Source organism: Notamacropus eugenii, chromosome 5 (assembly GCF_028372415.1).
Source record: "Notamacropus eugenii isolate mMacEug1 chromosome 5, mMacEug1.pri_v2, whole genome shotgun sequence".
NCBI classification, from domain to species: Eukaryota; Metazoa; Chordata; class Mammalia; order Diprotodontia; family Macropodidae; genus Notamacropus; species Notamacropus eugenii.
The window spans coordinates 252682506-252709784 of NC_092876.1; the positions used below are offsets into that span (position 1 = coordinate 252682506).

Genomic DNA, 27279 nt, shown 5'->3' on the forward strand with positions numbered 1-27279 from the left:
TGTAATGCTCTCTATGTCTTCTCTGGTCCTAAATCTTCCCTCATCCACAAATCTGGTAGATAAACTATTCCATATTCTCTTAATTTGTTTATGGTATCACCTATTAGGTATAAATCATGTATCCATTTAGAACTTATCTTGGTATGTGGTGTGGAAAGTTGGTGTATACGTAGTTTTAGTTGTACTGTTTTCCAGTTTCCCTAGCATTTTTTTTTTTCAAATAATGAGTTTTTGTTCCAAAAGCTTGGATCTTTGGGTTTATCATATACTAGAACACTACGGTCATTTACTACAATATCATTTGTACCTAATCTATAAAGGACACTCTTTAAAGCAGTCTGGAGAGAAAGAGGGCTGCTGTGGTCCTCCAATCTTCATTCATTTGGCAGTAATGATATGGCCATTTCAAATTGTCTCTCAGTTTTCCCTTTTTGGACATCAAAAGGTAAAAAAAAAAAAAAGTATCATATTCTAGGATCCTCATTCACTCTTTGAGGGTTTCCAGGTGGGGATTGTTGAGATAGTGAAGTATTGTCCATTACCTCTGATCCCAAATCTATATTTTGGGATTTTTGAGCCTTGTAATTGGTTGAAGAGGCAAGGGAAGGATAAAAGGAAGTGAGGAGGGAATCTGACATTCCATGACTAATTCCTTCTCTCAGAGAGAAGTGCCAGCTTCTCATGGTCTTGGCTGAACTTCTGAAAAACTCTCCTCTGTTTAGGTAGTTATGAGCTCATAAAAGGAACAAAAGTGCCAGCATTTGCTCATGGCCTGAATTTTCAATTTAACTTTTAACTCTCCTAAGCTAGTTTCCAGTCTCTAAATCATACAATAGGTATGGTGAATATACTTATATTCATTCAGTGCATTTTTGTTATTACTTTACATATTGGAGTGTCTCTCATCTAAGAAAAGGGCCAGTAAGCACTTGCCCAGGGCTAAAATAGGCCCCAACATGGTCAGACATGTTGTAGCATACATTCTTGTTTAGGGAGCATTTGCTCTAAATCAGGAGTTCTCAAATTTGAATGTGTTTGTATCATGAACCCCTTGGGCAATCAAATAAAACCTATGAACCCCTTCTCAAAATAAAGTTTTTCAAAGCATAAAATAAAATACATAAGATTATAAAGGAGACCAATTATATTGAATGCAGTTATCAAAAATTTTTTTAAAATTTTTATAATTTTTTTAAAAGCAAGTTCACTCACCCCAGGTTGAAAACCCCTGCTGCATGTTTGGTCAGTTTTAAATTGAAGGGACAAACACAAACACACAAAAACTTCCTTTTAAATATGCATTCCTATATTTGTGTCCCTATCATGAGTTGATGTGAACAGAGTAAAGTCATAACCTGATAGTCATCTCTTTAGTTATAATCCTCTTTGTGTTTATTTTGGCTGGTCTTTAGGCAGCAGACACAAACTTTCAAATGAACATTAATTGAAGTCTTTTGAGTTTGGTACAATTTGACAATCTTTGGGCTCCTTTAGCACAGGTCAGTAATCTCTGTTCACTTTCATGAAGGAAGGCAATATTAAAGTATAAGTTCTGAGGAGTTCAGGACTTCTAGGTATAAACACAAAATAACATGTTAAAAACAAATGTTTAGATGTATTTCCAGCAGAAATATTTTAAAATACATATTTTTGAATCATTTCTATTTCCTAAATAATAGTACAATTTTAACTGCATTAAAAATATGGTTATTATAAATTTATGCATTCAAATACCAATACTTGTTAGATTTTTCTAATTCTTTTATACATTAAAATGACCAAAATTAAGTCATAGGACAGACGTTAGTTGCATAAAATTGGAAAAATGAAAAAGCTTTCTATATAGATTTACCTTAGAACATAAGCTTACCCCTTGGAAGAATTCTACTTTACACATTTTAAAGGTACAATTTCCCCTCAGCATTAAAGCAACATTAAACAAGCACTGTGCCTGATTTATGAATTCTAATCTCTTGGCTACCATACTCTCAGTGTCATTAATGATAAACCTTTGAATCTAGAAGTGGCTACCTGCAGGAAACTCAAAAATGCACATTTTAATTGAGAATTTGCCAGTATTTTTCCCCTGGATGCATGTGAATAAGTTACATTAGCATTAGCAAGAATTACATAAATACATTGCAAAAAAGACTATATTTTTCTTTATTTTGAATGTGATTCATTGCTCATGGAATGAAATGCTTCTTTAGATGCAAACTTAGAAAATTTGGTACTGAGCAAGTAAAGATGCTTTGCTATTATGCTGTAGCTTACGTTTATAGAACCATCTCCAAAACCACACTCAATAACAAGGTTCAAGCTACATAAAATATACTCAACCTTATCTACGTACTTTAATAACTACAACACATACAATAATTCACTGAATATAAGACAAAAGGAACTGAATAGAGGCACCTTTAAAGAAATGAACTTTATTTCCAATAAAATATATAAGCTCATTTTGACATTAGCAGCTCAGATACAGCAATGGTGGGATAACTGGGAAAACAGATGGGGAGGAAGAGAAGGAAATGGTCCCTGGGAGAAAGAGTACAATATGGAAGTAACACTGGCACTGATAACAGGTGAAGTAAAGAAAGAACTGTCTGCTGTATATTTGAATATGTGAATAAGAAATCACACTAAAATCAGACAGAACCAGGTCAACATGTGTCACACATTGAAACTACAATGTCATGGAAAGAAAAGTTCCTAGATCACAAAATCTGATTTGGAAAGGACCTCAGAGGTCATCTGATCTAATTTCTATTTGAACAAGAATCCTCCCTAAAAAACTGATCCCTGATAAGTAGCCATAAACCCTTTATGAAGGATGAATCTCCTGAGATAGTCCAGCAATAGATAGAAATAATCCTGCTCTCCCCTTGTCCATTATCTGTTTCCTTGTTGTCATTTCTCTTGATGAAATCCTGCTGCTAACACATCAGCCAAGTTCTACTCACCTCTTCCATTGTGCTCTCTGTAATACCGGCTCCACAGCAGACAAACCTGCTTTCACCTTAAACCTTTTCCTTTCTCAATCCTTCCTTCCATTTCATTGCATTCACTGAGACCTGACTCTCTCAATGTGAAGGGGCTTCAAAGACCATTCTTTCAAGCACTTGCATTCTTACTTATGACTGCTCCCTCAACTCACTGGTTATAGTGGGGTAGTGGAAATACTCCTAATTTCCCATTGCTACTTCCAACTTCTCCTTCCACTACTCTACCTTAGTAACCTCTCCTCCTTTGAGGATCATTCAATCCATGTGTATCACCCAATCCAGAATCTGATAGCTGTTATCTACCAAACTTGAAGACACTCTTCTTCCTTTCTCAATAAGTTCAATGACTACCTCACAGTCTTTCTCTTCTTCCAAACTCCTAACCTTCCACTAGAGACCTTAACATACATATTGACACTCCTTCAAACAATCTAATTTCTGAGCTCCTCAATTTACTCATTTCCCATGACCTATTTTTCCACCCTACATCAGCTACAAGATGGTCCCTGGATATACTGGAAGGCTTTCCAGTTTGGCAGGACCTAAAAGATCTTGTATTCACTTTTTAGAACACAGGATCATTTCTATACCATAATGAGGTCTTCCATGGAGGAAATATTTATTATTCATTTGAAACTATCTTTGATAAGGATGTACGAGGTCCAATTAGAATTTGAAGATGAAATATGATTACTGCTATCATAATTGCATACAATCAGAAGTATAATAATTATGTTAATTATGTGGTTGAAAGGTTTAAGAGGACATCTTATAATTACTTCTAGATTCACTTCCACCTTTATAGGAGACAATGAGTAAAGAGAAATTGACTAAAGTTTAACAGAAAAATAAATAGAATAAATAGAAATGGAAAGCAAATAAATGGAAAATCTGCATATTTTGTAACATAAATGGCCCTTCTATGGCATAAAATAGCAAGAGTTCACAGATTTAGAGGTCACTGAGTTTGACACCTTAATTTTATAGCTAAGGAAACTGAGATCCAGAGACATGAAGTAACTAGACCAGACAGCTAGTGCCTTAGGCAGAAATTGAACCCAGGTGATCAAGAGATTTAAGTTTCAACCTCCCCAGTTTCTTCTCACTGGTGCCTAGTGTCAAAGGTGTGTAATCCAAGTAGATAGTACAGAAAAGAAAGCTTCATAGTGAAGTAGATAATCTACTATAAAATATCAAGCAAAATTTCCCTAAAATTCCCTACATATCAATGCTTATAATAGAATCACAGAATTAGAAGGAAGCATAAAAACTGTACAAGACCAGCCTCCTAATCATTACAGGAATCTTCTTTCCAACATATTTTAGTGATCCAGCCTCTGAATGAAAATCTGCTAGTGATAACAATCTCACTCATTAAAAAGACAAAGAGAAATCAAGACAGAGATGGAGAGTATCTACTAAGCTCTTACTACTATTACCTACTACTACTAATGATAACAATAATAATACAACTTACATTTATGTAGTACTTACTAAATGCCAAACACTATGTAAAACTGTAAAGATACAAATAAAAGCAAACAAAATAGTTCCTGCCTTTGAGAAACATATACTCTAATGGGAGAAGACAACACAGATTAATTTAAGAAAGAAGGTAGGAGAGTAACATATGTAGCATGACATAGAAATAGCAGAAGTGCCATAGATTCCTAGTTCCTGGAAAGAGATGTGAAAGTTTCCCTCTCAGAGATAGGGATAGCAAGGGTATATGCAGAATGGCAAGAAGATGGCTAGGAAGTGTTACGTAAGCCTGGTACTCAAAAGTCCATCAGGGCCAACTGAGAAAAAGAATTCAAAATTCTACTGGGGAAGAATATAAGGATGATGAGTTAATCTAGTCTGTTTGTGGACAGCTCTAATTATCAGGAAAAGTCTTACTTATGTAAAGCGTTGATTAAGAGTCAGATCAACTTGATGAGGTTAAAAGATAAATCCTTTGTTTAGGACTTTGATTGTGTCTTCTTGATTTTGTATATGATCCAGCCATAGCATCTCCCCTCCTCCATATTTATTTTGTTGTTATTTAGTTGTATTCAATTCTTCATGACTCCCTAGAGTGGTTTGCCATTTCCTTCTCAAGTTCATTGTACATACGAAGAAACTGAGGTAAACTGGGTTAAGTGATTTGCTCAGGATTTAGTGTGTGAGGCTGGATTCAAACTCTGGTCTTCCTGACTCCAGGCCTGATTCTCTATCCAATGCACCAAGTGTCCCAGTCGGGTTATATTGACTGAATTCCTATTCACACAAGGACATAAAAAGACCCCCAAGCGGCAGAGTTGGAGACTTCAGACTTGGCAGATGCACCACAAGCTGTGTCAACACACTTCCTTTTCCTATAGAGACATGGGTATCCAACTACCCCTACTGAATGGCATCTCTTTGTTGAGTGGCCTTTCTGTGTTATAGCTAAGTAAACCTTTCGTTGAGTAACCTAGTAGTGTGTTGTTTCATTCCAATAATGGATCTAAACTAGCAGGGGCTAATTATCAGTCGCACGTAACCCAAGGATAGATGGAAATAACCTCATTGGGATTCTGATGTATTGCTTTGATGGAGGAGTAAGGGGTGGGAAGTACCCTTGGACTGGTATTTGTTGACCTCTTAATGCCTAGCTGAGGATCAAGCTAAGGTATAGCTGTGCCTCATAAATTCATCAAATGAAACAGAGAAAATGGAGCACTGAAAAAAAGAGCTAAGAGATCTGAGAGTAGCACTGTCACTAGATTCATTAATGGTATCTATGGACAGTTAGGATTACGGTCTCTTAAAAAGATAGTCCCTGAGAAGAAAGCAACTACATATCTCAGGCAATGGCAGCAGCTGGGCAAGGTGGCCAAGGAGTTCCCAGAGAAGGAATTAGGTGGCCTCAGGAAAGGGGAGTTCTGAATCCAGACTCCATGAGAGAAGATGGAGGAATCTGGACAGTGGTAATGTCCCAAATCCAGTTTGCCAAGGAAAATAGATGGAACCATATAATCAACACTATTTTCATGAGCTATATATGAAATGTATACGTCTGATGAGTGAGCTGTTGACTCCAAAATACTTTCCCCTGGAGGTGATGAGGCTCAAATCACAGGATGGAACTGTGAATCCAGGTCATTATCAAAGACTGGGACTCAGCAATGAAAGACATAGGATTTTTTTATGATCATTATTAAAGTACAACTGTGCATCTTTTATAATGTTTGGCATTCTTCCTTTAGTATCACCTGAAATATACAACATAGTAAAAGTCTGATGTAAAATAGGTGATAAACTTGTCACAAAAGTCATTGTCTTATCTCCCAACTCCACCCTATATGAAATATCCTATATCTGCCACATAGGAATTTTTCTTTATTAAATGAATTTCACATTAAATATGAAAGTTTCAGGATATGGTTTCTATAAGAGAAGAAAATATGATGTAATGGAAAGAAAACTTGAGTCCAAGCTCTTCTAGTCTTAAACTATGTGACACTGGTAAAAATCCCTTAACATCTCTAAGAATTCCTCATCTGTAAACTGGAAATAATCTCTCCTGCCTCTTGCAAAGGGTTGTTATGAAAATCAACTGAAACATATGTAAAAGTGCTTTGTAAACTATAAAATTCTATTAAAATGTGGATGTCATTATATAGCTTCTGGGTATTACAATGAAGTCTGCTTTAATATAAGCACCTCAGAATTCAACATTCAAGGATAGATTATTTCTTAATCTTCCTGCTGCATAAATAATTTAGGAGGAAACCATGCCCTGATAATAATGCAGTAACAAAAAATTAAAAAAAAACAACTTGTCAGTTTGCCTTGTAAAGTACTCCAAGGAATCTTTTTAAAGTACACAGAACCCACGAAATATTCGTGTTTACAATTTCAGCACAGTTTTCATTCTTTTAATGATTACTGCAGTGCTGATGTTATTAAAATAAAGAAAGTACATTAGTAGAATTACTATGATTTTTATTTTTAAAAAGATGCTGACTGCCATCTCTTGGACTTTGCAAGCATTGTTCTTTTTTAAAATACTCCAAATTCAGTCTCCAAATTTTACATATCTGGAGTTCTTTCAGGATAGGAAAAAAAAAACTTCAATTTTAGGGGAAAATAAGACAAAGATGAAAAGCTTACTTATAATTTGAGCATTTAGTTTAAGAATCACTAGTGTAATGCAGATGTCTTTTTGAACTATTCCAGTTACATGCTTCTCTTCTGGCCCTAGAGAAGGTCCCAAGGTCCAGGAAGCATGAGACACAAAATCAATCACAAGTATTCTTTTCCCAGCCCCTAGTTCCCATTATATGATCCTAGAATTATTTCCCCAGTCATGAATGGCTGTTTTGACTGCATAATTGCTCCCAATTGACTTAACATAGAGATGTCCCAACATCTTTAGGGACAAGCATTTAGGAGAATCCAAAGTAAATAAAATTAGCCATGCTCCCTGACTTCCAGCACCACTCTACCAGTTTAAATATGTAATTAAATAAGACAAGTGAGTTTAAAAGAATTATTCCAATGGCTGCCATTATATAAATTTACATGTATATATATATATATATATATGTATGTATAAATACACATATTTGTGATATAAATATATAAATTATATAAATAATCATGAAAAATTTGATATCTTAGTAAAGAATTATTTTCTAAGGCAATAAACAGGCCAGAAAAGCAATAAATATATTATTTTAATTTATTTGAATTACTTTTGTGAAAAAAAGTTGCTAAAACATCATTGTGTTTAAGCAAATTTGTGAGAATCCCCACAATAAAAATTTTAAGAAAATAAGATTATTATATATTAGTATATTTTAAATTCAATTACTACCGTAAATTACTACTTAGACCATTCTGTTTCTTCAGTGATTCTTCCATCACTGACAAGAGGATGGGCTGTAACTAGTCTTTCCATGTTTGTTCTTTGTTTTTGTAAAGACATCTATATATAGTGCAAGATCTTGCAGTATCAATAAGAGTATCATTCTTCTTTCTACTGTGCTCTCTGACATATCTATGATTACAGTAGCAATCACCTTTCTTGTTAAATCAATCATTGAGGATGCCAAAGATAAGTCAATCTCACTGAAGAAAACTGATAAGTAGGATCCTATAAAGCAAAAACTACAAATTAAAATGTTTACTCCTTAAATCCTATTTTTATTTTGTTTTCATAGAAGTCACTATTACTAAAGTGCTAATTAATAAGAAAGACGCTAATTAGATACTGGTAAATCTCTAACATAATGTCACTTATGAATAACGTTCTTAGAATATATTGATAAGAAATGACATTTCAATCTATTGATAACTTTTATGGTATTCACATAATTTTTGTTCCTCTCATAAACAGGATGTTTATCAATTGCTGGGATGTAATTCCCCCTATTTTTGATGATAACAAAGGAAAATACTTACCATGTATTTTTCCTACAAAAGTTGATCCTACCATCCTTGTTTCCTGGTTTCAACTATCTCTAAAAAGAGAAAGAAATAGATTTCTTAACTATTCTCAAACAAAATGAGCTCCCTGTAACAATAAACCCTAATTATCAAGTATGTACCTTAAAATGAATCTTTTTAGGTATATACTTGATAACTGATGATTACATCATCTCAGTTTATCTTTTACTTTATCTTATACCTATCTTAGCCATTCATAATTCTCCTGATTCTTTATGAGAAGTAAACATGCTAACCTTTCAAAAATCTCAAGAAAAGTCAAATATAATTTCAGCTTATATTTTCTTGCAAATTCAACATTTTTGAAAGCTATATTATATCTGAGAGGCAGTATGGCATAACAGTCAGAGAACCTGCCTCAAGATCTTAGCAGATTTCAAGTACCATCACTGATATAGGTAGTTGTGAGCCTGGACAAGTTACTTAACCTCTCTCTACCCACTGGCAATTATTAGAGGGAGTTTCCTCACCAGTAGGTTTCCAATATTTATGATAACATAGCATACCTCTCCTCAAAAAAAGTTTTTAATTTTCTGGTTGAATATTTTATTCAGACTGACAAATATATATTTACTGAAATTTAACAAATGAAAACAATGTGCAGCAGAGTCAAGATGTCAGAATAGAAGCAGGGACCTGCTAGAGCTCTCCTTCCAAACCCCTCAAAAAACCTGTAAAAAATGACTCCGAACAAATTCTACCATACCAGAAGCCACAAAACGACAGAATGAAGCAAATTTCCAGTCCAAGACAATCTGGGAAATTGATAGGAAGGGTCTATGGCATAAGGCTGGGAGTGGTGCACAGTTTGGCATGGGCCACGCTGGCATGGACAGAGCTCAAGCAGGCCTTTGAGGACTGAATCACTGGCAGATTCTGTGGTTTCCAGACCTCTCAACCCACAAATGCCAAAGACATCTTCACAGGTCAGTGGGAAGGGTTTCTTACCTGGGGAGAGGGAAGTGTGGTCTAACCCCAGCCCCAGGGCAGCAGCGAAGACTATTGAAGCAGAGGCTGCTTCTGGAGCCCTCCACATAACAAAGAACTCAAAAGTCAAGTAATTGGCTGGGAAAATGAGCAGAGGGGAAAAAACAGACTAGATTCTTACTTTCTTGATGAAAAGGTATTTTCTTACACCATTGGTGAGAAGAAAGATCAAAACACACAACCAAAAGAAGACAACAAAACCAAAGCTACTGCATCCAATACCTCCAAAAAAAATATGAATTGGTCTCAGTCCATGGAAGAGCTCAAAAAGGATTTTGAAAATCAAGTAAGAGAAGTAGAGGAAAAATTGGGAAGAGAAATGAGAGTGATGTAAGAAAATAATGAAAAACAAGTTGACACCTTACTAAAGAAACCCCGCCCCCAAAAATGTTGAAGAAAATAACAGTTTTAAAATTATAACTCAAATGGCAAAAGAGGTCCAAAAAGCCAATAAGGAGAAGAATGTCCTAAAAAGAAGAATTGGCCAGATGGAAAAGAAGTTTCAAAATCTCACTGAAGAAAATAATTCCTTCAAAATTAGAATGGAGCAAATGAAAGCTACTGACTTTACGAGAAATCAAGAAATTATAAAATAAAACTAAAAGAATGAAAAAATAGAATACAATGTGAAGTGTATCTCATTGGAAAAACAACTAACTTTGGAAAATGGATGCAGGAGAGATAATTTAGAAATTATTAAACTATCTGAAGAACCTGATAAAAAAAGAAAGAGCCTAGATATCATCTTTCAACAAATTATCAAGGAAAACTGCCATGATATTCTAGAGGGTAAAATAGAAATGGAATTAATCCACAAATCACCTCCTGAAAGAGATCCCAAAAATGAAAACTCCTAGGAATAATGTAGTCAAATTCCAGAGTTTCCAAGTCAAGGAGAAAATATTACAAGCAGTCAAAAAGAAACAATTCAAGTATTGCAGAAACACAATCAGGATAAAACAAGATTTATCAGCTTCTACACTAAAGGATCAGAGGGCTTGGAATATGATATTCTAGAGGTCAAAGGATATAGTATTAAAACCAACAATCATTTACCCAGCAAAACTAAGTATAATACTTCAGGGGAAAAATGGAATTTTAATGAAATAGAGGACTTTCAAGCATGCTTGTTGAAAAGATCAGAGCTAAATAGAAGATTTGACTTTCAAATAGAAGAATCAAGAGAAGCATAAAAGGTAAACAGGAAAGTAAAATCCTAAGGGACTTATTAAGTTGAACTGTTTACATTCATACATGGAAAGATGATATTTGTAACTCATGAGATCTTTCTCAGTATTAGGATAGTTGGAAGGAATATATATACATATGTGTGTGTATGTATATATATATGTATATATATATATGTGTGTGTGTGTAAATATATGTGTATATATATATATACACACATGTATGTGTATGTATATGTTTGGAGAGAGAGAGGGCACAGGGTGAGCTGAATATGAAGGGATAATATCTAAAAAAGAAAACTAAGTGTTGAGGAGAACATACCAGGAGAAAGAGATAGGGAAAGGTAGAATATAGTAAATCATTTCACATAAAAGAGGCAAGAAAGAGCTTTTGAAATGAAGAGGAAGAAGGAGAAGATGAAAGGGAATAAGCGAGCCTTTCTTTCTTCAGATTTGGCTTCAGGAGGGAATAACATACACACTCAATTGGGTATGGAAGTTCATCTTACCCTACAGGAAAGCAGGAGGAAGGGGATAAGAGAGGGGGATTAATGGAAGGGATGGCAGATTGAGGGAAGGGGTAATCAGAAGTAAACACTTTGGTAGAGGGACTGGTCAAAGGAGAGAACAGAATAAATGGAGGGTGGGAAAGGATGGAGGGGAAATATAGTTAGTCTTTCACAACATGACTGTTAACGGAAGTGTTTTGCATGGCTACACATGTATAACCATAACTGAATTGCTTGCTTTTTCAATAAGGATGGATGGGGAGGGGGAAAGGAGAGAATGTGGAACTCAAAGCTTTAAAAATGACTTGCATGCAACAAAGAAATAAGATATATAGGCAATGGAGTATAGAAATCTATTTTGCCCTACATGAAAATAGATGGGAAGAGGATGGGGTTGGGGGGTGATAGAAGGAAGGGCAGATTGGAAGAAAGGGTAATCAAAGTACATGCTGTCCTGAGGTGGGGGGAGGAAGGAGATGGGGAGAATATTTGAAATTTAAAATTTTGTGTAAGTGAATGTTGAAAACTGAAAATAAATATATATTTTTTTTAAAAATGAAAACAACATATGCTTTTACATTTTGAAATCAAGTCTCCAAATTTCTGGGGTATAGAATGCTTATTCCTTTCAACTATTATTTTGATAACTTTCTTAAATTAGGCATATAAACTCTTTGATGACAGGAATTGCCTTTGTTTTTGTCTTGTATCCCCAGTGCCTAGAATTTAATAAATGATTGCTGAATGAATAAATGATCCTGCAGTTTTTCACCATATAGTTAATGATTAGCATGATCTTAAAGTCTCAAGTTGTTTAACTACTCTACCACCAAAGCAATTATCAGCTTGCACAAATTTTAGGACTCTTTAGAATTCCTCAGAATGGGGGAAAGGAAACATTTATTTATAAGCATTTATAGAGTATTCATTATGTAAATTGGCAGTGCACTAAGTAAATACTTTTACAAATATTATCTCAATTTCATCCTACTGAGTCAGCAAGAATGCTATACATAATATAAATAAAATCCAGTAGAGTTGTCTAGACTTCTAATTTTTATGAAAGTTCTTAATTGACCCTAGATTGATGTTGTGAACTATTTGCTCCAAGTATGCTATTTTTTTAAAAAAAATGCTTAATGCTAATCTTTTTTTACTATTATTATTAGCTTTCCTTCACAAATGTTCAGTAATTTTTACTCCGACATTTGTCCAGGCATATATAGTACAATAACATAATCAAATCAGAACTTCAACCCTGCCCTCAACCAACAAGGAATTATACCACCTTTCCAGACTATACAGAAAAAAAATGCACCCTGCAGATGCTACAAGAAACTAAAGTATACTACTATACTATGTACTTGGAACAAAGTAAGAGCAATCTAAAATACAAGACAGTACAACACAAATGAAAACCCTCGTAAAAAGCCACCAGTAAGGAGGCAGCATGGTGGGTGGAAAATGAAAGAGAACCCAGTCAAGAGAGTTGCAACCCAGGCCCTAACACTGACTAGCTATGTGATCTTGAAAGTGATTAATCTCCCTAGCCTTTACTTTTCCTACTTATGAAATGAAGGAGCTGGTCCCTTCCAGGATAATATTCTATGATTTTACATTAATGAAGTTCTTTCCTTATATTGTAGCTTTCCTGAATATTTTAGTAGTTCAGATCCTCTTACCTTAGAAATGTTTGAATCTCATTTGATAACACTGTTTAAAGAAGTAAAGAATAGAAAGAAGAAAATATGGAAAATCACTGGTTTAGTGAAGACACTCTAATTTATAAGAATAAAATACTCAGAGCTAAAAGAAGCTCAAAACAAAAGAAAAATGTCAGCAGATTCTAAAACAAAAATGGTTTTTCTAATCTCTATTTTTTAAAATCCTACAATCTGTGAAAACTAAATTACAAATGATTTCACTTTTTATAATAACATCCCATCGCATTTTAATAAGTGCTAATAAACTCAAACACAATAATCCCATTGTGTCTCAGTGTGGGTGTGAATTGTAAATTAGCATTAACAAATAATAAAACACAGTGATGACATGAAAATAGGGCATAGCATTACTTCAAATTTGACAAGCATGATAAACTACAGTATTTAAAACTTGATTTTTCTTTTTCCATTTGAAACTATTTGATAAGAATGAATAGCAAAGAAGTTCTCTGATGTAATAAAAAACATTTATAATTCTCTTAAATCTCTAACATTAGAATAATCATTATTATGTCAGTAAGTATTGATTATATGTGTAATATTGTTATTGTCTATCTCATTATACAGGTCGTCTGGGATTAGACCACAGAAATGCTATGGAATGTTGAGGTGGAATATACTAGGCTATATGAAATTCCTAAGGGCAGGGCTAGAAGGGTACCCACTAATTACTTTCTAAAATGTAATTTTATGCATTTAGAAAATCCAAATCATATAGGTACAAGAGGACTTCCAGTGGCTTTTACTGAAATGAAGGAAGCAAGAAACATGGTTTTAGTGTATGCCAATTGTGACATCTAGTGGCTATACTGTAAATTGCAAGTTAGCTTCTAACGCTCTTGTAAGTGCATTTGTGAGAATGGGTAATTCCAACTGTATATCATTGAACTGATCGTTTTTTATCCCCCTTCATTTTTTGTGTTGCAATCATTTTAAGAATTTATTTAAGACTTCATTTTTTAAGTTATTATTCAAAGATGATTTAAACTTAAAACCTATAAGCAAGTAGTAAGAAAATTTTAGAAAAACCTTAGTTTAGGTTAACATCATTTCATCCTATTTGTCAATACCGTAATGTGAAAAATAATTCACTAAGATGAGAAAAATTATAATCATTAAGGAAATGTAATTTGTATATTGCATATAAAATTGAAAGAAAAAATGCTGGAAATCATGAAAATATGTAACATAAAAATAACATACTGTCTTAGAAATATAAAACTATTGAAATTAGAGATTTTCCAGCATAAAAGATGCACACATCTCTTGCCTATATTCCTCATCCAATAGTGTAGTAAACAACAAATATACTCACCTTTCAGCACAGCTTTCCACTCAACCTTGCCTGGATTCCAATGAGTAGAAAAGGAACAAAACTACAGATACCAAGCAGGAGGTCCTAGAAAGTGTGGAATATTGAACGGAGGAGAAATCCACCCTATTTCTCTTTGTAAAAGGACATTTTTCTACTTTGAGTGCTGTGAATAGGACTGCTCTTTATTTAGCCTCTAGTAATTAGGTACTTTTTGCTTTGCTCTCTATATTCCCCTAGATATTTATTATATCATTGTTCTTCTAAACACTTCCTAAAGAAAATCCCTTGATCACATACTTGGTCAGAAAAGGGAGGATTTCTCTTTTATAATCTCCTTTTATTAATAACTTTGGGACCTGACTCCAGAAGAAGAGGTAAACATTTCATGAGTAAATGGTATTACAGAGCATACAGAGGAGTTATTTATTTTTTAGTCCATTTGAAGTAAACATTAGTTGTGTTACTGGTAGAATGGTAATTCCCAGAACTGTATTTTAAAACAAGGAGATGAGGAAAGCCAAGATGGCTAAGGTGCAAGAAGAAGTACTAAGAATTCCCCCCCCAAAAAAAAATCTCCCTACAAATCTATAAAGCACACCAATGAATCAACAAACATTTAAATACCTACTATGGCACAGGAACTGTGCTTAAGCACTGGGATACAAAAAAAAAAGGGCAAGTTAGACTGCAGAGAGATAAGAGAGTGAGTGGAAAGGAAATGGTGCCTATTGTAAATGGCCTTCTCAAAGAGTTTAGTTCCAAAAGAGAGAAGAAATATGAGACGATAGCTAAGTGGGATGAATGATGACATGCATGTGTTCAGAGAATGGGGAGGAATTGGGTATGTTTGTAGGCAGTAGGGAAGCAGCCAGTAGACAAGATACTGAAGATAAATGAGAGGGCTAGAACGATGGAAGGGGAAATCTGCTGGAGATAACAGGTTAGAATGGAATCACTTACACAAGTAGTGGGGCTTGCCTTGTAAGGAGAACTTCTTCATGCAAGATGGGTGAAGGAGGAGATGCAGAAGACATCTAGGTGATGTAAGATGAGGACCAGAGAGGTGGATCTTTGGATAAATGGCCTCATTCCTTTTTCTAGTAAAACAGAGAGCAAGGTTCTCAGCTGAAAGGATGAGGGGAGGAGGAGCCATAGTAGATAAAAGGAGGGGTAAAAATGTTTAGAAGAGCTGCTGTGATGAATGGGATAGTGAGTTAATTTGTAGAGGACCCAGTCAGCAGAGTTGGGGTTTTCTTATTATTGTTATTATTACTTACAACTTCATTCAGTGAAGTTGTGTATATGAGTACGTGTGTAGAAGCAAATGGTACAAGTGACCCAAGGTTAAAGGTTAGACAAATCAAGGTTAGTAATACGTTAAAGGGGAAAGACACTCAAGAGAAAAAGTGTAGAGATGAAGTGATTCACTAACGGGTCAAGATGGAAAAGAGAGGAAGGTCTAGCTAAAGCACAGATGATAGCCTAGGAAAGGAAACTGAAGAGTCAAGAAATGAGACCACAGTAAAGATGATGAACAGAGTTTGAGGTGGCAAGGAATACGGAAAAATGGCATGAAAACAGATAAGGATGAGATAAGGGAATTTCAAGGTTCATGAAACTGGAACTGGTACATTTGTGGGTGATGTCAAGTTCAACCATTCTGATCAACTGTTTGGACAGGGTTTCTTAAACTTTTTCTATTCATGACCCCTTTTCATGTTAGGAAGCATTCACTGGTGTTGTGTGGCATGACAGCATGTACAGTGCAAAGTGCACATGCTTTATGTTCAGAACCAAGACCACAGTGAAGTTATGCGATGCACTTTCAGAAACACCTCAGATCATTACACATTTCAGTTTTAATTATCTTTTGGTCATTGAGCATTCAGAAACCTTTTACTGTTGCCAAATTTTTCGCAATCCTATGTGGGGTCTTGACCCACTGTTTAAGAAGCAGTAGTTTAGTAAATCAAAGATTTAAAAAATTATCTCACCTCTCTTCATTTTCTACTTCTTTTTCTAGCTTTCACTAGTGAAAGCTTCCCAGTGAAGTGGGAAAAGTCAGTCCCTCTGAGTCTTTTAATTTTCACCACCAGGGATGATTCTTCTCCTGAAATGTTTTTTTGTTTTTTTTAGAGTTGACTTTGTGGTCCCAGATCAAGGTTCTGATCAGGAAATCTAAGAAGAAATAAGACATTTTTCCAGCCCAGGTTGACAGGAGACAAATAGAGAATTCTTTTGATCCTAGGAACAGGAAACAACAAGGAGAACTCAAACAAAGGTAGAAGCTGTGCACCAGGTCAAAAAGAGGTCCCAGATCCAGTGCAGAGGATACAAAAATTAACTGGCAACTCTGTTAAATGCTACCCTGTTTTGTGTAATAGATATACAGTAGTGTGAGGAAAGGACCTGAACCAAGGGATAACATCTCCACTATTTTCTACATTTTTTATTAACCACATTCTCATTCTTAAGAAGTGCTGAACTTGTTTCCCAATAATTCTGATTTTAAATGTAAAAATTATTTTTGTTGTTGTTGTTCAGTATTTCAGTCATGTCTGACTGGGATTCCATTTGGGATCTTCTTGGCAAAGATATTGGAGTGGTTTGCCATTTCCTCCTCCAGTTCATTTTACAGATGAGGTTCATAATGATGGGTTATTGACATCTGTCAATCATGGAGAATAAGGACTGCTTAGGTTTCCCATTTGAGGGGTTCTATGACCTCATTTCAGTACATTACAAAGTCTCACTGTGGAGCTTGTGCATATTCTCCAGTGAAACACAGGCATATCATATGTACTTCAGATTTGCTTCTCCAGAATTTTAGTAAGTAGGGCTATACAAAACTTGTTGGGAATTTGGGAGAAAATCTCATTAAATCACAACTGTGCCATGCCAGTATTATTCCCTGAATTAACTTACTTAGTAATTCACTCACCTCTGCCCTTTGCCACACACAGCACTGTCCACATTACAAAAGAATGGCTGTTCTGAGAAATGTTCATACATCAGCTATCACTAAATGTAGATTAAGTTTTGTTGAAATAACTGTTTTTTAGTTGTCTTCATCAATTGCCACTTACATTGGTAATATTAGTAATGCTATTCGGGGGGGGGGGGGGGTGGTGGTGTCCAAATCTGTCATTTAATCAGTACAGGAAGATCCAAATGAGGATAGATCTTCCATCAATGCAGATCAACAATCATTCTGCAATTTATGGTATTAGTCAATTGACTACGACAGTAAGAGATTAAATTATTTATCCAAGGTCACTCATTCAGTATGTTTTAGAAGTAGGACTTGAACCCAGTTTTCCTCACTCCAGTGCCAGCCCTCTAACCACCACACTGTGCCACTTCTTTTAATTATGGTGTAATGTTTAATATTCTTTTTTTACTGTATTCAAATATAAACCATTCTTTTCCCCACAAATTTAGCAAGTTTTAGCTTTTTTTTGATAAAATTTATGTTTAACTTGAAATAATTATATCATTACAGAGTATCTATATTTTGGTCTGGTGAGATACAGCAAAAGCAATAAGAGCCACTGACAGGTTACTGGTACTAGAGGCCTGAACCAAGTAATTTATATCTATGTTACCTGAGAGGGGGTCAGCACCATGGCCAGGGACAGTGACAAAGCTGAAAGTATTTTGCTGTTTCACACTGGCAGGAGGGTTGAATTCTGGCCTTATTAAGATAGTGTTTAATAAATAATCAAAGGATATGAACAGGCAGTTTTCGGAGGAAGAAATTAAGGCTATCTCTAGTCATATGAAAAAATGCTCTAAATCATTATTGATTAGAGAGATGCAAATCAAAATAACTCTGAGATACCACATCACACCTATCAGATTGGCTAACATGACAAAACAGGAAGATGATAAATGTTGGAGAAGATGTGGGAGAGTTGGAACACTAATTCGTCATTGGTGGAGCTGTGAGCTGATCCAACCATTCTGGAGAGCAATTTGGAACTACATCCAAAGGGCTACAAAAATGTGCATACCCTTTGACCCAGCAATAGTGCTTCTAGGACCGTATACCCAAGAGATCATAAAAATGGGAAAGGGGCCCACATGTGCAAAAATATTTATAGCAGCTCTTTGTGGTAACCAAAAACTGGAAATCAAGGGGATGCCCATCAATTGCGGAATAGCTGAATAAATTGCAGTATATGAATGTAATGGAATACTATTGTGCTATAAGAAATGATGAACAGGAAGACTTCAGAGAGAGGCCTGGTAAGAGTTATATGAACTGATGCTGAGTGAAAGGAGCAGAACCAGAACTTTGCACACAGCAACAACCACAGTGTGCAAGGAATTTTTCTGGTAGACTTAGTACTTCATTGCAATGCAAGGACTTAAAAAATTCCCAATGGACTCGAGGCAAAATGCCTTCCACATCTAGAGAAAGAACTATGGAATTTGATCGCAGAATGAAGCAGACCATTTTCTTTTGCATTATGTTTTGTTTTGTTTTATGATTTCTCCCATTCATTTTAATTCTTCTATGCAACATGACAAAGGTGAAAATGTATTTAATAGGAATGTATGTATAGAACCTATGTAAAATTGTATGCTGTCTCAGGGAAGAAGTGAGGAGGGGAGGAGAATAAGGGATGGGGAGGAGAAAAAAATCTAAGATACATGGAAGTGATCATAGAACACTGAAAACAAAATAATTTAATAAAAAAATACAAACTGACAAAAAAAAGACAGTGTTTAAGACAGAGCCATGAAAAAGGCATGGCAAGGGGGAATCCTAAGGAGTTAGGAACTTTCTACAAGAACATTTTGAATTAGCTGTCTTCGCCATTTTATCTGAGAATAGTAGTAGCTGCCCTTGGGGACTCAACTTGCCAATTCAAGCAGAAATTGGGGAATGCTATTGTTTCTTCTTCTTCCTTTTTTTTCTCTTCTTCTCCTTCTTTCTGCTTCTTTCAAAAAGCTGGGACAATTTGCTTTTTGTCCTACGTAGTTTTCATTATGATTTCTTGAAATATAAATAACCCTGGGGCAAAAAAAGACTTTTAAAGTCCACTGTGTTTTAAATGGAGCTACTTGACCATACCTAGATCATTCAGATTTTCACTGAATGGTCAAAAATAGCCTCCAACCCAAGCCTCAGTGCCTCATTGTTTAGGTTCTGGTGGCTCAGAATGAATATAAATAGCAAATGTTTTCTGTTCTATCCAGAAACTCAGACCAGATTTATATCTTTGTGGTAGTAAACTGGGCTATCTTTTTTTCCCAATTCTTACCTAGACCTTAGTTATTGAATGGGCACAGACTCAGACAAATTGAGCTTGGGAAAAGATGTCAACTTAGAAAGGCAAAGGTCACTTACTGCATCTTGGACCATCATCAGTTGTCTTAACTTTTGTCTTACCACTAGACTTTGATGATTCTGAAGGAATGAGGCTGATGACTTTGCACAGCTATGCCTCACTTAAATCCAATTCATGCACAAGTCAAGACATCACACTCATGATATCACTGGTCCTCTTTGAGAATGATGAACAAACAACAACAGATGAGAAACTGAGGCAAACAGGGTTAAGTGACTTGCCCAGGGCCACACAGTTAGCAAATGTCTGAGGCCAGATTTGAATTCATAAAGACGAGCCTTCCTGACTCCAAGCCTGGCACTCATCCCCTGTGCCACCTAGCTGCCCTAAAAATTATTTACATTTATATTTATCAGAATTATATTGATCTCCAGAAAAGTATGCTCTCTCTTTGGTCATCTTTAAATCTTTTTTTTATCTTACCTATGACTTACAATGTAAATATTAGTTTCATAATAAAGGAACATTTAGTAGTTTTAACCTAAAAAATTTAGAATGGTATTACTTTAAAGAGATTAGTGGAAAATTTAACAGCGTCATATACTGTTTAGTTAAACTACTTTCATGCTGGTGATCTGTAATATTTATAAATTAACGTCTACTTATACAAGATCATCTTTTCCTTCATATTCCCCTGTAGTTTGTAACCCCAATGAAACCAAAAGGGGACAGAAGTATGGGGCTGGGAATGAACTACCAGAATTATTAGCATAAAGGAAAGTACATGTACTAAAAGGTCACTGTCTGTCGTGCTGAGTAGGCATTTAAAGCCAAAGTAGTGAATAATTTTATGACAGGTATTAAGTTGGTCATATTCAACACTAAATCTCCAGCAGATTTTCCAACATTATAATTATAATGGGTAAAAATATTATGGACCCTCCACACATTTTACATTCAGGAGATGTAATTCTATTTCTCTTATCTATCACTGTCTTGGCCTATCTCAAGCTTATACAGTTTTTCCTCCTTTTTCAGTTTTAATTTTTAATTTGCAACAACAACACAATATTAGTGAAATTCTTAAAAGCAAAACACTATAGCTGAAGGGATCTTGAAGTTCATCTATTCCAACCTCCTCGTTTTATAGATTAGGAAACTAGGATCCAGAGGGGTACATTGCTTGCCATGATCACATAGCAAATTAGAGGCAAATTAGGGGCTAGAAACTAGGTTTCATGCCTCCTGGTCCCACATTCTTGTACCTTATCACAGTTAAATGACTTTATCTATGATAATCCCTTGGGTATAGCAAATCATAGAAACTGCCCCAACCTCTATATTTGTGGTTACAGAGGAGCAGAGGTTCAATTACTGAGACAGTGGGAGAGGAAACATAACTAGAATGTTCATATAGAATATATTCTGTTCTAAAAGAACAAAATAAATAAAAGGGGCAGTAGAAGCAGCTTTTTAAAAAATATTAAGAAAATATATTATCATAAGGAAAACCTAGAAATAATCAATTAAGCATGATGGAGTATATTTGGATAAGTATCAGGGGGATGGGGAGAGAAGTGAGATAGAGTGAAAGAGAAGCAATATTGTTATAGTTGTAAGGTTTCATATTATTGACCCCCAACAAATAGAAGGAAATAGTGATGGCTATACATTCTAGGCCAGCAATACAAAACTCAAATAGAATTAGGGCCACTAAACTGTATATAAATATCCCTGCAGGTGCATACCAACTTAGAAAATCATATATTAACATATATTAACATATAAAACATAAATTAACATTATCCATATTCTATTTTTTATTTTATTAAATATTTCCCAATTTCATTTTAGTCTTTTTCAGTCAACACTAGGACATGCAGACCAGCTACATGTTTGACATCTCTACCATAGGTCACCAGTAGGCTACAATAGTTCAGGTGTGAGGTAATGAGGGCCTGTACCAGATGGGTGGCAATGTCAGAGGAGAAAAGGGAATGTACTCAAGACATGTTGTAAAGGTAAAATCAACAGTCGTTGACAATAGATTGGATTGGATTGGGAGGCTGGGAGGAGGGGAGATAATGCCTTCTACATATTGAGCCCGAAGGACCAGGAGGATGGTTTGTGCCCACTGCCAGCCCAGTAATAGAGAAGATAGGAGAGGGAAAGAGTTTGGGGGAAAGATAATGAGTTCTGTCTTAGATATATTTAGTTTATAATGTGTACTGGACATACAATTTAAGATGTCTGAAAGGCAGTTGGAGTTGTAAGATTGTTGGAGGTCAGCAGAGTTTGGAGCAGGATAGGTTGATTTGAGAATTGTCAGCAGCATAGAGATAGTAATTAAATCCATGGGAATTGACAAGACCACCAAGTGAAGTAGTATGGAGGAAGAAGAAAAGCAGGTCCTAGAATTTGCAGTCCTAGTTCCCTGAGGAAGACTTATGATTAGAGGGAATGATCAGATGAAGATCTAGCAAACGAGACTGAGAAGAAGCTAGTATGAAACAGCTCTACCTATGCTCCAGACGGGACCACAATTTGAATTTGTCAGATTTGTAGGCAGAATGGAGTATGGGAATAGAGGGGAACTTGAAATGTTAGCAGAGTGGAATCTTTTGAAAATATAGCAAAACAGTGATTGAGATAGACCCAATCTGCATGCACGCTTCAACAGCTTTCCTGTGTTAAAAATTTAATAGCAAAGTCCTGTGACCTTTGTGGCATGAGTCAGATTTAAGTGGGTATGGTAAATACAACCAGATAAACAAGAGCAAATCAGCAATAGGGAGGTAGTTCTTAGGACTCACAGGAACAAGAATACTGGAGTCAGAAATCATAACAAGCAGAGCTGGATTGGTGACTGCAACAGTGTCTGTGACAAGGCAAGTGATTCCAGGCCATACAGGTAATATCTTTCCTGCTTTGAGGATCAAGTTCATCTCTTAACATGCTAACATTCACCCTTCTCCACCCAGGATTGGGGAGTAACAGTGAGGTGCAGGGAAACCGAGCTTAGTGGGTTTAGCTTGGAAGACCAAAGATTAAGGCCGAGTGAGAATGGCTTGGGCATTGATGATCCATTTCACTTTGCTTTCATTATTTGCATTACTCAAACATTTATTTTAGCCATAATTTATTGCTGAATGAGTGATTAACAGTGGTGATCAGGATGAAGGGGAAGAACTTAACTAAAATGTAGAAAGGGATGAGGTCAGGTCATAGGAGAAAAACAATTCAAACCACCAAGGGCTAGAAGTACTGGAAGAGTAGTAACAACCAGCTTTCTGAGAGCCAGAGAGAACTTAGACCCAACCTAAGAGCCTCCCCTGGTGCTAGGTGGTCTGAATGACAACTATGGCTTGACAGATAGCACCTGCTCTGATATGAGGACTAGTCAAAGTCTGTTACCCTAAGAAAATTCCTGGCTTTTATTTTCAATCCCATCCAGAATTACTTTTTCATTCCATCTCAGTTGCCATATTCTTTATCAAACTTTCCTGATCTTCTTGGTTGAATGAAACCTCTCCCTCCTCAAAATTTGCTAGAGTATTCTGCTGGCATTCTTGTTTGACCCCATCACATTCTATCTTGTATCATAGTTAATTATACTGGTGATTAAACAATAACAGACTGTAAGCTCCTTAAGAAAAAGAAATGCATTGTCTTTATTTTCATTTCTCCCAAACCTGGCATTGTGCTTTGTATGTATGTGCCTAATAACTCTCTGAACTGAACTAACAAGGGATCAAGGTAAATAAAAATGTCAGTCACTACCACCTAGACAAATTTGACAAAAATATCATATGCCTTCAGCTAAAACAGCCTCACTTGAATCCAAGGTATGAGCGAACAATCTTCAAGAAACTCACAGAGTAGAGGACAGAACCACCACCTTGCCAGAGCTTTTGACTGAAGATCCTCAGGAGAATCAATGAACACTTGCTGGAATTCAGTGATTAAATAAGCATATTAATAGTCAGGAAGCTCTTATGAAAGACATTAAGGTGTGGAGGCACCTCAAGCAGTCTGGAAACTGGTCAGAAAGTTCATTTTCTAAGATCTGAGGGGAACTTAATATTGTAGGGAGAATAGTACCATGTGAAAAGGGATCTATATACAGTTCCACTTTTTTAAAGTTAACTAGGAGTCCTGCATCACTCCATTTCCTCTTACAGTCATAATGTCATCAATTCCATAAATAGGCAACAATAGCTGCCCCAAATGAACCAAACTAAGTAAGGCCAGGTTGGTAGTGTCAAGAAATTTCCTAATGAAGCAAGTCAGAGTTGACCATACAATTGCAACTCAGTACTGTGGCTGAAGATTAAGGGTGGTAGCAGCTATGATGGCAGAATATGGGTAGAAGATTAGCAAAATATCTGCATATCCAAGTTGGTGGGAGTCAGAGGTGAGAGAAAGGAGGGAGTAGGTGAGGTCAAGGGCAGGACATAGAATCAAAAAATCCTAAAGTTGAAATGCAATTCAGAATTAGTCTATTCCAACCCTTACCCAAAGCATGAATTGTCTACAATATCTACAACATCATTTACCTTAAAGTAAAAGAGAGAGAGGATTTACTAATTTTCACAAGATCACATACTTAGAACTAGAAGGGACCTCAGCAGCCAACAAGGTAACTCTCATTTTATGGACAAGGAAACAGACCCACAGAGGATGTGGCTTTTTCTTTTTTTGGGGGGGGGGGGTGTGTGTGTGACATTTTCAAGGTCAGATAATAGACAGTAATTTGAATCAAGTTCCTCTGATTCTAAATTCCAGATCTCTATCCACTATACCTGACTACCTCTTCAGTAACATGTTTTTACAAGCCTGTAGTAATCACCTTTCCTTTGTATTCTCAAATCATCCCTTGGATAGAAATTGCATCAAAATTCACTAGCTGAAAGTTTGAAATACGCTCTTTTCCTTCTTGAAAAAGAGAACAATATTTGCCCACCTTCAGTCTTTGGCACTTCCTACCTATGATTCCTCAAACATCACTGATGATAGTTCAACAATTCTAACCACAAGATTTCTCAGAACTCTGGGCTATATGTCAGGGTTTGGTGACTTGAAACCCTTTTAAGCATCTTGGTTCTCTTTCACAATTTACTCACTTATAATAGGTTTCCTTTCCCTATTAATATTTTGTCTTTTCCAATATGACAATCGACTTCCTTTGTAAAGAACAGTGAAATATAAATTGAGTGGATACATCTCCTCTTCAGCACTCATTATCACTGTATCACTGCTCCCATCCATGACAGGCAGTGGTCCTATCTCTTTCTTGATTTTTCTTTTGCCCCCAATGTAACTTAAAAAAAAAAAATCTTCTCTATTATCCTTAGTATTTATTGAAAACCCTGGGCTTTAATCTTCCTATTTTTATAGAATTCTTTTACCTTTATCCTACCCATCCTATCATTTGTCCTTACTTTCATCTTCTGTACACGAAGAGAATAGTCAACTTGTCAGATGATGACCAGATAAACATACTACCTTAAAGTCCAACCTCAGGCTTCTGAGGAAAGCAAGTAGCTTGGAAGTATCTCAGTAAAGTGTAGCTATTTAATACTGTAGTTTAACACTTCTCTAGGAAGCTTTCTTCCAGGTAGGCATGATATGACTTGATCTTAAAAGGGTTCCCTCAAACCTTTACAAGGACTTGAGACTCTACAACTTCTTTGGTTTCCTCACTTCAAGTCAGAAGACAGTAAAATGACTTCAGGCCTGGTTGAGTATAAGTCTCTCTGGATATTTCCTCATCTCTTTAGGGTTCCTTCTTAAAACCTAACATAAATGCACATTATTTCACCCCGGGATCAGTGATCTTTCTGGAGACCATTGTGATGCTAAAAAAAAAAAAAAAAATGACTGCTAGATTGGGATTCCTAAGACCTAGGTTCAAATCCTATCCATGAGAGCCTATATAATTGTGAGCAAGTCACTTGGGTCTCTTTGGGCCTGAGTTTCCTCACTGTAAAAATGTAGGGTTTGAACTAGATAACCTTTAAGGTCCCATCTAACTTAAATTTGGGATCCTACAGAAGAACTCCAGAACTAAAAGGGATAACCAAAGACCTGCCTAGAGGGCTGGTGCTTAAAAGATTTCACAAATTCAAGTAGAAGGTATTAAAACAATTGTTTGAGTTGTGCTCAGACTTTGGAGTAGAAGAGTTTAAATTTCCATCCTGAAGGAATAAGAGGCTTTCAAATAAAAGAAATATGAAGTTCACTCCAAAAACTTAGCAGCATTAAGAGTGGTGGGACTATCACTTTTTGAGTCCTTGGAACTATCTGTTTTGGCCTAAATGTGTGATTTCATCAATACAGGGATGTCTCATACTGGGAACCCCCTCTACTAATAATAGATCAACTTATCTAACTTCAGTTGTCATGAGTTTTCTGGGACACTAAAATGTTTAATGACTTGCCCCTGACCACAGAGCTGGTATGAATATGAGGCAAGACTTAAATATAAGTCTTCCAAGTTTCAAAATTGGCCCTCTCTAGACTTCTACAATTGCATCATCTTAATTATTTTTCACTGTTGAGTGTTCATCTTTAATAGATCTGAGGGTCTTGATGAACTATAAACTCTAGATGAGTCAAAAAAAAAGCTAACATGATTTTCAGCTGCATAGAAAGATATTCTGTCCAACAGGAGTAGGGATAATTCCATTATGCTGTCCTGGTCAGACTTCTGAAGTCCTGTATTCACTTATGGGAGCCTCATTTTAGGAAAGGCACTGGCTGTCTCCAGAAGTACCAATGTCTTAATTGTAGAATCTAATGGCTTTTTCCTCAGTCCTCATCTTTCTTGATCTCACTGCAGCCTTTGAAAACTATTGGTCACTCTCTTCTTGACACTATATTTTCTCTAGATTTTCATGACACTACTTTATCCTAGTCCTCCTCTAACCTAATTGATCCTTCTCTTTGCTAGATCTTCATCTAGGTCATATCCAGTAAAAGCCAGTGTTCCTCAAGATTCTAGCCAAGGCCCTCTTTCCTCCATGTTATTTTGCTTGTTCATGTAATTATCATTTCTACATTGAGGATTTTTAGATTTATTTATCCAGTCCTTACCACTCCCCTAACTTTTAGACTCAGATCTTGAATTGTCTATTGAATATCTTGAAGCAGATGTCCCCTAGACATGTCAAAACAGAACTCATTTTTCTCCCAAAACCCTCTCATTTCCTAACTTCCTCCTAGTCACCCAGGTTCAAACCCAGGTGTCATCCTGAACTTGTCTCATCCTCCCCTATCCAATGAGTTGCCAAGAAGTCCTGTTGATTCTGTCGTAATACCTCTTGAACATCAACCCTTCTCTACTCTGACACTACTACCACTCAGTCCAGTCACTTATCATCTCACACCTTCTGGATTATCTCCCTTCCTGGTCTCTCATTACAGTCCATCCTCCACTAAGCTATCAAATTAGTCTTCCTAAAGTAAAGGTCTGAATCTCATCCTCCTCTATTCAATAAACTCCCTTACTCAGTAAACCCTATCTCCTGTAGGATCAAAAATGAAGTCCTGTTTGGCATTCAAAGCCATTCATAACTTATTCTGTCTTTCCCTCTTTCACAGTCTTCTTTTGCAGAACCCCCAAGGCCTCTGCGATCCAGTGACACCTTCCTCTTTTTTATTTCTCACACAAGACACTCCACATCCCAACTCCAGGTATTTTCTCTGACTGTCCCCCATGCCTAGAATGCTCTCTCTCATCCCCATCTCCTGGATTCCCTTAGCTTCCTTCAAATCT

At 36.0% G+C, this 27279-nt stretch overlaps 1 long non-coding RNA gene across 1 annotated transcript; it reads right to left on the reverse strand.

Moving 5' to 3' along the window:
• Positions 1-1369: 1369 nt before the first annotated feature.
• LOC140505966 (uncharacterized) lies at positions 1370-16467 on the reverse strand. The gene is made up of 3 exons (XR_011967719.1): positions 16200-16467; positions 8439-8497; positions 1370-1570 (listed from the first exon to the last, which is right to left on the reverse strand). It is a non-coding gene; the product is annotated as an uncharacterized lncRNA (long non-coding RNA).
• Between the last annotated feature and the right edge of the window lie 10812 nt (positions 16468-27279).